The sequence below is a fragment of the Pecten maximus genome, chromosome 15 (genome assembly GCF_902652985.1).
Source record: "Pecten maximus chromosome 15, xPecMax1.1, whole genome shotgun sequence".
NCBI lineage: Eukaryota > Metazoa > Mollusca > Bivalvia > Pectinida > Pectinidae > Pecten > Pecten maximus.
Genome location: NC_047029.1, coordinates 35125746 through 35134914, shown reverse-complemented (window position 1 = coordinate 35134914; position 9169 = coordinate 35125746).

Here is a 9169-nt window from a genome sequence, read left to right as displayed (position 1 = left end):
TTTGGTCTGACGTATGTACGTAATGGCTGCTTAATTACAAACTTGGACATGTCGAATAGGACCCAATGGATTTTCGAAAATACGGATAAATGACAACAATGTGCATGATCAATAAGACTATATCCCATAAGTTTGATAGTTTTTGGTTAATGTGGTAACTTTTGTATACATAAAACGATGTGCTTTTTGTGTGTATTTAAAATGACGATGTTTTGGTCTGACGTAATGGCGGATTAACCAGAACATGTCGAATAAGTTCCAGTACATCGATACACACATGCGCAAAGCCCGATTTACCTGTGCTCGCGTGTGTTTGATAGGGGACAGGGCGCTCTCGATAAGGGATATGCTTGAGTGGTCACGAATAAAGGGAGCCACCACCTGTACGGGGAAATATCTCTCTATATATGTCTCTGGTTGTAAGGAATGAGAAACCCTCTCAATTCAAATATAAACAATGTGTTGTTTAATTCAAACAAAATATGAATCCCTTCTTTTCTTAGCAAAATGCAAGCTAAACTTACGTACAACCTGTAAAAGCATATATTCGGAACATTTTTGAGGTGCAAGGAAACCATACGCGTCAAATCACAGGCAATTACCGGCGCGTGCCAATTAAAACGCCTGAAATCACGGACACCTGTGATGCTGTGACAGGTGTGAAGAGCGGGATGACCGTAATTTCACACCTTGTACTTGATGTATGGAATCGAATTTATCATAAAAGTAAACCCTTTTTTACGAATAAACAGCCAAAAACCGTAACTTTTCACGGTTGAGTGCAGCGTACACAAAATCACACTCTGAAAAATGTAAATCGACGATTACTAAAGTTGTAGGAATAATTTCCATTTCATTTAAAATGTCCGATTTTTCAAATATTAATCAGGATTTATCAGAAAAAAGTGAGATTTATTCATTGAGCCGTTGTTGAGAAAAATAATAATATGTATATTCCTGGTACGGGGACCGATAAAACGACTTATTTTGAATAGAAATATTTCTTTTTTGTTTAAAAATGCATACGATATGTAATTTATATATTAAGTAAGATAAATAATCGTAGTGGAGTCCGTCTACCATTCTGGTACATGTACATGTAGATGTATCACCGGGTGCCAGACGTTTCGCCCCAATGTCACAATGTCCCATGCCACAATGTCCCAATTTTTTTTCCTAATGTCCCAAATTTCTGTCACAATGTCCCAAGGAGGGTGTCACAATGTCCCAAATTATTTGGGACATTGTGCCTGTCATTACCACAATGTCCCAAAATACCTTGCCATGACACGATTTGCTATGTTAAGCTTTAAAAATGTGATTTAGGATGAAACTACACATGCTGAAAGTGCGATTTTTATAGCGACCTTAGTTTTAGAGTAATTGCGATTTTTCTCAAAATACACCCCTGAAGCCCAAAGCCGTTGACTTTGTTTCGGTGACCCCTGACCTATGACGTCACAGGTTTAACGGGATCAGAGCCGCCACATAGGAATATATAGACACAAACGTGAACACGTGCCTGCAATTAATGCGAATTAGACAACAATAATGTAAGTGCTTAATAAACTTTTGATATATATTTGGGAATTAGTTAATAACAAGTGCTACTGAAACCAGGGAAATATAATTTTCTGTTATAACGGGCCAAATACAACGTTTATCATCTTACTAATTATCTATTATAACGGGTCGTATATAACATGTGAAATCTGAATAATTTTCTATTTAACAGGGTCGTTGTAACATGTATAACATTTGAATAACGGGCCGTTTATAACATGTACCGACTTACATCATATAGCCTTTATTATGAGGGCATTTCCGGGTTGTTACATACCAATATTGATTTCGGTTATAATACTTCTAGTAATAGAAGTTTAAAATGCAATTCATACATGATGTGAAATAAATGCTGAACATTTTGAATTTTAACCAGCCAAAACAGTAATGGATACGTTGCAAACCACTTGAAGATACCGCTATTTGTGATTTTCGGATAATTGTCCGAAATTTATAAAACTTGTCCATGAAAGATCAGTAACTCCCAAACAAGATTCATTGGGTAAATTTTCGACATCGTGGGTATATGAATGAGCCAACTTAGGCTAATTATTCTATAGGCAAACCTTTGAGGTACGAGGGAAAACGAAACTCACTGAATTCCAAAAATAATGTGTTTGATTTCAACAACTTGAAAATGTATTCCCTACGAATCAAGTTCAATTTACGTACAACCTGTAAAAGCATATCTTCGGAACTTTTTTGAAGTGCATAGAAACCAATCGCGTCAACTCACAAGCAATTATCGGCGCGTGCCGATTAGCACACCAGAAATCACAGACACCTGTGGTGCAGTGACAGGTGTGACGAGCTTGTTGACCGTAATTTCACACCTGGTAATTGTTTAGCGGTATACTAACCCACTCAATTTCAATATCAATTTCTTTATTGACTTGAAAACTTGACTGTAGGCCATACGGCCCATAAGTACATATTATAAACAAAACAATACATGATAATGGCATAGAACAGCAATGCTACAGTACAAATACAAAGTGGAGTACGGATTAAAGATATAAAGATCGGATTTTGTTTGCTTCAAATATAAATTTGCCTAAGCGACTTAATTCTTTGATATTTTGTACACTTAATAACTGTATTAATTTGAACATTGAAGGCTTTTGCCAATAGTATTTCTTAATGAGGCGTCTTCTTAAATTGGCCACTCAAACTTGAGAATTCCTAATTCTCCGAACATGTTTGCATATTTTTTAAAGTCCTGTTTTAAGAGAAGACATGACTTTCGACACACAATCACAAGGGTCTCCATCACTTCAAGATAATTACACAATTACAAAAAGAAAGAATTAATAATTAAAAAAAATAAGAAAAATAAATAATAAAAAAAAATCATACACGAAAATCATTGCGAGTTTATAAGTTTTAGCATTAATTATGATTAGTCACGATGAACCAAATTTTATGTTGTTTTTTTTTATCATAAAAGAACGGAGCTAAAATTATGGTTTTTATAAGTACGTATGCTATGTACCTGTACATAAACTATCAATAATATTATAATTGTTGCGAAGCACTTTTATATAATTCCACTGACAACGATCGATGACATGTAAAATAAGGGATAAAATCTGTATATGTAACCAGTGTTCCAGCTAGGATTTCAAAAGGGCAGGTCACTGACCCCAAAAAAGGGCACTTTTGTACGCGATTTCAGATTTTTAGGGCATATTACATGTTGCATACATTGAAACGGTATAATACGTGTTAGATGACAAATATGCCAAAATGTGTTGTTTTTGCAAGGTGATTACAATATTACTGCATTCATATTTTTTTCTTAATTGGTTCTAGTAATAATGTATTGGGGCATCCAGTAAACATATGGGTTTGTTTTTGATGTGTAATCATTAAGTGTCTGTATAATATTGGAAATAAATTGAAAAGAACCTTACTTTTATGAATTTAAATTGCTAAAACTCGAGGGTCAGCTAGATGTTATAGTATATTAAATATGCTTTACTTCTCCAGATTTGTCTTCCACTTTAATAATTATGTTTGTAAAGTCCATTCAGCCTCATTTCAAGAATGATCTACCAGTTAATTAATAATTGTATCTTTTTGTAACCATTGAAATTTCATCATTGTTTTCTTTCAGAATTCAGTTATGCCCATGAGCTTGAATGGAATTTACAGTCTAAAAATAAATTAAAAAACAAAAGTTTAACATTAAAACTAAATTTATTAACAGTGTATCAATGAAAACATTACCTTACAACAATATTTTAATCAACAGTACGTTGTAGGTTCCAACACTGGTTTTTATACGGAAGAGATTTAGTCTATTGTAGATCATGATGATTATAATATATTACTTTCTGAATTAAGTGTCCTTCATGACTAAAAGCGGGTCTTGTATAGAATACAACCCACAAGTTTACTGTACGTGTGTGTCGTCTTGTCTCACAAACCAGAGTATCCAGAACTGTTGTATTGTTGGTATGTTTATTTGAATATTAATTTACGAATAAAATGGCGCATTATTTTATTAAAAACTGTTGATGCCGTGTTCCTTTTTATAGTAATGAGTAAGAAATGGTAAACACATAACTAATATACATTTATTGGTGATTGACCGATTATTACATCTGTCTGTGTTACCCAAGCGTCCATTTCACAAAAAAAAAAAAAAAAGCTCAAACTGATATTGATGGATTCCGACTTCTTGTCGGCAATATTCGCCAAAGTCATCAACCTCAAATCTCATATCCAGATCGTATTCAGACATGTCTGTGTTGCTACTGTTCACACTGTCGTCTTTTCTACTGGCCACCATTTCAGTTTCTCTGTTAACCTGTGACGTCATAGACTGAAGAGTGACCGACCGATACGCTGATTAGCAGTCGACCGAGAGGTGCAAATCGCGTACTTCGATGTGCGATATCTCGGCACTCTGCCGACCGATTTTGATGCGGTTTGCGACATTCTTAGTTGGTGATTACATAGAATAACATATTTGGATATCGTTTTTCGTTCCAGGGTACACTTTAAATGGCAACAAGGGCCCAATGGGCCCAAATCGCTCACCTGCAATGCAGTGATCTTTTCATATATGGATCCTGCAGTTATTTGAAAGCATGCTACAGGACCAATATAATAATGTCTCTCTGCACTTTGGCTTTTCACTAAAAGTCATTTAAAGATTTAAGCATACTTGATCGACGTGACCTTGAATGTGAGTCAGGGTCATTCATTTGAAAAAACTTGGTAGCCCTTTACCCCAGCATTTTACAGACCCAATATCAACTCCCTGGGACTCTTGGTTATTGAGAGGAAGTCGTTTAAAACATTTTAGCCTTTTTGATTCCTGTGACCTTGAATGAAAGTCAAGGTCATTCATTTGAACAAACTTGAGAGCCGTTCACCCCAGCATGCTACAGGCCAAATATTAGGTCTCTGGGACTGTTGGTTATTGAGAAGTCGTTTAAAGATTTTAGCCTTTTTGGCCCCTGTGACAGTGAATGAAGGTCAAGGTCATTCATTTGAACAAACTTGGTAGCCCTTCACACCAGCATGCTACAGACCCAATATCAACTCCCTGGGACTGTTGGTTATTGAGAAGAAGTCATTTAAAGATTTTAGCCTTTTTGACTCCTGTGACCTTGAATGAAGGTCAAGGTCATTCATTTGCACAAAAATGAGAGCCCTTCACACCAGCATGCTACAGACCCAATATCAACTCCCTGGGACTGTTGGTTATTGAGAAGAAGTCATTTAAAGATTTTTGCCTTTTTGACTCCTGTGACCTTGAATGAAGGTCAAGGTCATTCATTTGAACAAAACTGAGAGCCCTTCACCACAGCATGCTACAGGCCAAATATTAGGTCTCTGGGACTCTTGGTTATTGAGAAGAAGTCGTTTAAAGATTTTAGCCTTTTTGACTCCTGTGACCTTGAATAAAGGTCAAGGTCATTCATTTGAACAAACTTGGTAGCCCTTTACCCCAGCATGCTACAGACCTAATATCAACTCCCTGGGACTCTTGGTTATTGAGAAGAAGTCGTTTAAAGATTTTAGCCTTTTTGATTCCTGTGACCTTGAATGAAGGTCAAGGTCATTCATTTGAACAAACTTGGTAGCCCTTTACCCCAGCATGCTACAGACCCAATATCAACTCCCTGGGACTCTTGGTTATTGAGAAGAAGTCGTTTAAAAATTTTAGCCTTTTTGATTCCTGTGACCTTGAATGAAGGTCAAGGTCATTCATTTGAACAAACTTGGTAGCCCTTCACCCCAGCATGCTACAAACCCAATATCAAGTCCCTGGGTCTTTTGGCTATTTAGAAGAGGACGTTAATTTTGTTTTTAGCATATTTGACCCCTGTGACCTTGAATGAAAGTCAAGGTCATTCATTTGAACAAACTTGGTAGCCCTTTACCCCAGCTTGCTACAGACCCAATATCAACTCCCTGGGACTCTTGGTTATTGAGAAGAAGTCGTTTAAAGATTTTAGCCTTTTTGACCCCTGTGACCTTGAATGAAGGTCAACATTATTCATTTGAACAAACTTGGTAGCCCTTCACACCAGCATGCTACAGGCCCAATATTAGGTCTCTGGGCCTTTTGGCTATTTAGAAGAAGTCGTTTGAATGGAAAAGTTGACGCCAGACGGACGGCCGGACGCCGGACGCCGCGCCACGGCATAAGCTCACTTGCCCTTCGGGCAGGTGAGCTAAAAATTAACAGGTCATACATGTTCCATGAATATATGTCTCTGATAATAGCGACCATCTTATATCATAATTCTACTTTTTTTCGTATATGTTTTCGTATAACTAGTTATTTCGTAATATTTATAAACCTATCGTTAGCTGTGCGGTTTACATCGCACAGTTGTGCGGTTTGTATCGCACATCGCACATTTGTGCGCACGATGTCTGCACATGTGCGCACAATGTTTTTGGAATGTTGTGCGATCACACAACTGTATTGGGTCTCCATGGAAATTTTGTTCGTGTTTTACCTTCGTTTTGTCGGCTTTGTGTTAGAATGAACTACGGTTTCGTGTTCATGTCGGAGTCAATGAAAAAATAACAAAGGATGATTATCTAATACCACTGAAAATATTTATTACATCTCTGGAGTACGGACCGTTACATGTACAGCCCTATAACATTGATAAACACATTGTTTCCATAACAACATAACGCTGCATGCAGTAACACCTGAAAAGTAGCCATAACAATACCGTACTATTGTTAAAACTTTCATTGTTATATTAGACAGGTAATCCTTCTAATAATCGTTTACCAATTATACAACAATGCATATACAGTAAAACTTCTATACACGTCACTTCCGGTGTCGTCAGACTTCCAGTCCTTATGCCCTTACTATCATACAAAATGATGTAGGCGGTAAACAGAGCACATTAATACAAAGACTTGTTCACATACACTTTTCAGCAGTAACCTTATTTTTACTATTTTCACGCTTGAAGCATCCTCTACACAGAGACCTATATACTAATTATAGGTCTCTGCTCTAAATTATGATTGGGTTGATGATAATTTCTCTACAATATTTGATATGGCATGTATTGATGGTGCCAATATTATAACTTTGCTAATCCGCTTTGATGGAAGCACTCCGCTAAATTATGATTGCAATAATGGTGACTTCTCCAAAATATTTAATATCGTTTTGATGGTGTCTAAATATAAGTTTGCTAATCCACTTTGATTAGGTTCTTGTCAAAAAAACAATCATTTGCAGTAGCTTTTCATGACTTAGGAAAAGGAAGTTAATTTTATGTAATAAAAATAAAAAGATTCTAATTTCTATCAATGATAGTTAACAAAGTAATATACCAGAAGATTTCACTGTATGGACTGTGAATTTGATCAGTAAACAAGTAAACTAAAGCTTTTTTCGGAAGATGCTATTTTCCCCAATTAAACTATAACCTGGCCCTGAAATTACCGTTGGACCCAAAAAGCAAGTCTAGGTAAACAATTTTATTGTGGCAGCATTATATGTATATACAATCTGTGTGCTTCAGGAACTAATTACAGCCTACATAAGTTTCCAAGAGGAAATATGAGCCATGAACTATTCAGCCTACATCGGAAATGATGGCGGTATATAAAAGTTTAACTGTATATGGAATATCAATAATACAAAATTGTATATACTTCACAGATACAGCATCATGTATAGTAGATATATACTACAGCTATAGGTGTAGGTACAACACTGTTATGTCTACCATATAACAATTTAACAGCGTTGGCCAAGTTCATATCACAAATGGCAGGCAAATGTAAGTTAATTAATGCGTGCTTTGTCAATAACCATATCAAATAACATGCAGCTTAATTTAAATAATATCAAAATGTCATATCCATCAAAGAACTTAATTTATTGATCTTTTCTCCTGTTTCATCTTTTCATTCTATATGGATTTGAATGTATTTATAATTAATTTATTACAATTTAGTTCTTTTTTCCCCCAAATATTTCTTCTGGCATGAGCACAAACCTGTTACATCTATACTTCATACAAAACTCTGAATTTATAATTAAATTTTCTGTTTCTCCACCTCACACCATGATGTAACATTAGAGGATGTGGGGGATGGGTTGATAGAACAATAATCCAGGTGCGTTCATATCCATATGAATGCTGCTACAGTAGGCTAATACACACTTGAAACTGCTGCTTGTGATTTGTAAGTTTCCATAAAGATTTGGTGGTACATTGTAGTTCTTTACAAGTACTGCAACATCTGAGAGGTGATAACGGCCCTCATGGTCACAGAAACATGTTGACTGCAGACAATAGCAATGTTATGGTTGTTGCGCGTTTCTTTATTTAGTAGCTATAGACAGAACTGTGTTATTAATATGTTAATATATTTATTTACATGGGGTTCTGTATGCTTCTTCTGATGTAGGAAAATGTCTGCGAAACAACAATATATGATAGTCAAAGTTAAAAGGCTTTGAAATTAAAGTGAAATCCACCAATACAATGAATATCTATTAGTATGATTTTAAAATGACATATAGCACTATAAAATATCTCACCAAATAAACAAGCCTGAAGATCAGATGTTTAAATAAAGTAACATAAACATAGAAAAAACAAGGGTAGCAAATACTGGACCTAGTGTTCATCACATATACACACATCAATACCTGAAATCATTCACAGATGTCTGAATATTTGTGACAGTTACCCAAGTTAGATTAAATTTCAACATTTCTTTTATAATCATATTGCTGTTAATATTTCTACAGTAAAATATGTTCATTCCCGTAACTCTCAAATGACAATGTTGTTTTTGTTACAAGTGATGTAAAATGTTTACCCGTCCATTTACCAATCATATGGCTATTACGCTCTGTCTCGTAGGAACAAGTAAAAGGGTTAATTTAAAGTGACTGTAACTGTAGATTTCATACTCTCATCATCAAACAGTGATTTCCTCTTAGTAAATGGCTCTTATAAATAGTAAAATGGGTTGAAGATTGAGTGATGCATGGTCCTATATGAAATGATTCTATAAATATGTGTTGACAAGTTTTATAAGAACACAGTTAACGTCAGTTAATATTTGTAAAGAATTCTAAACAGAGAAAGCT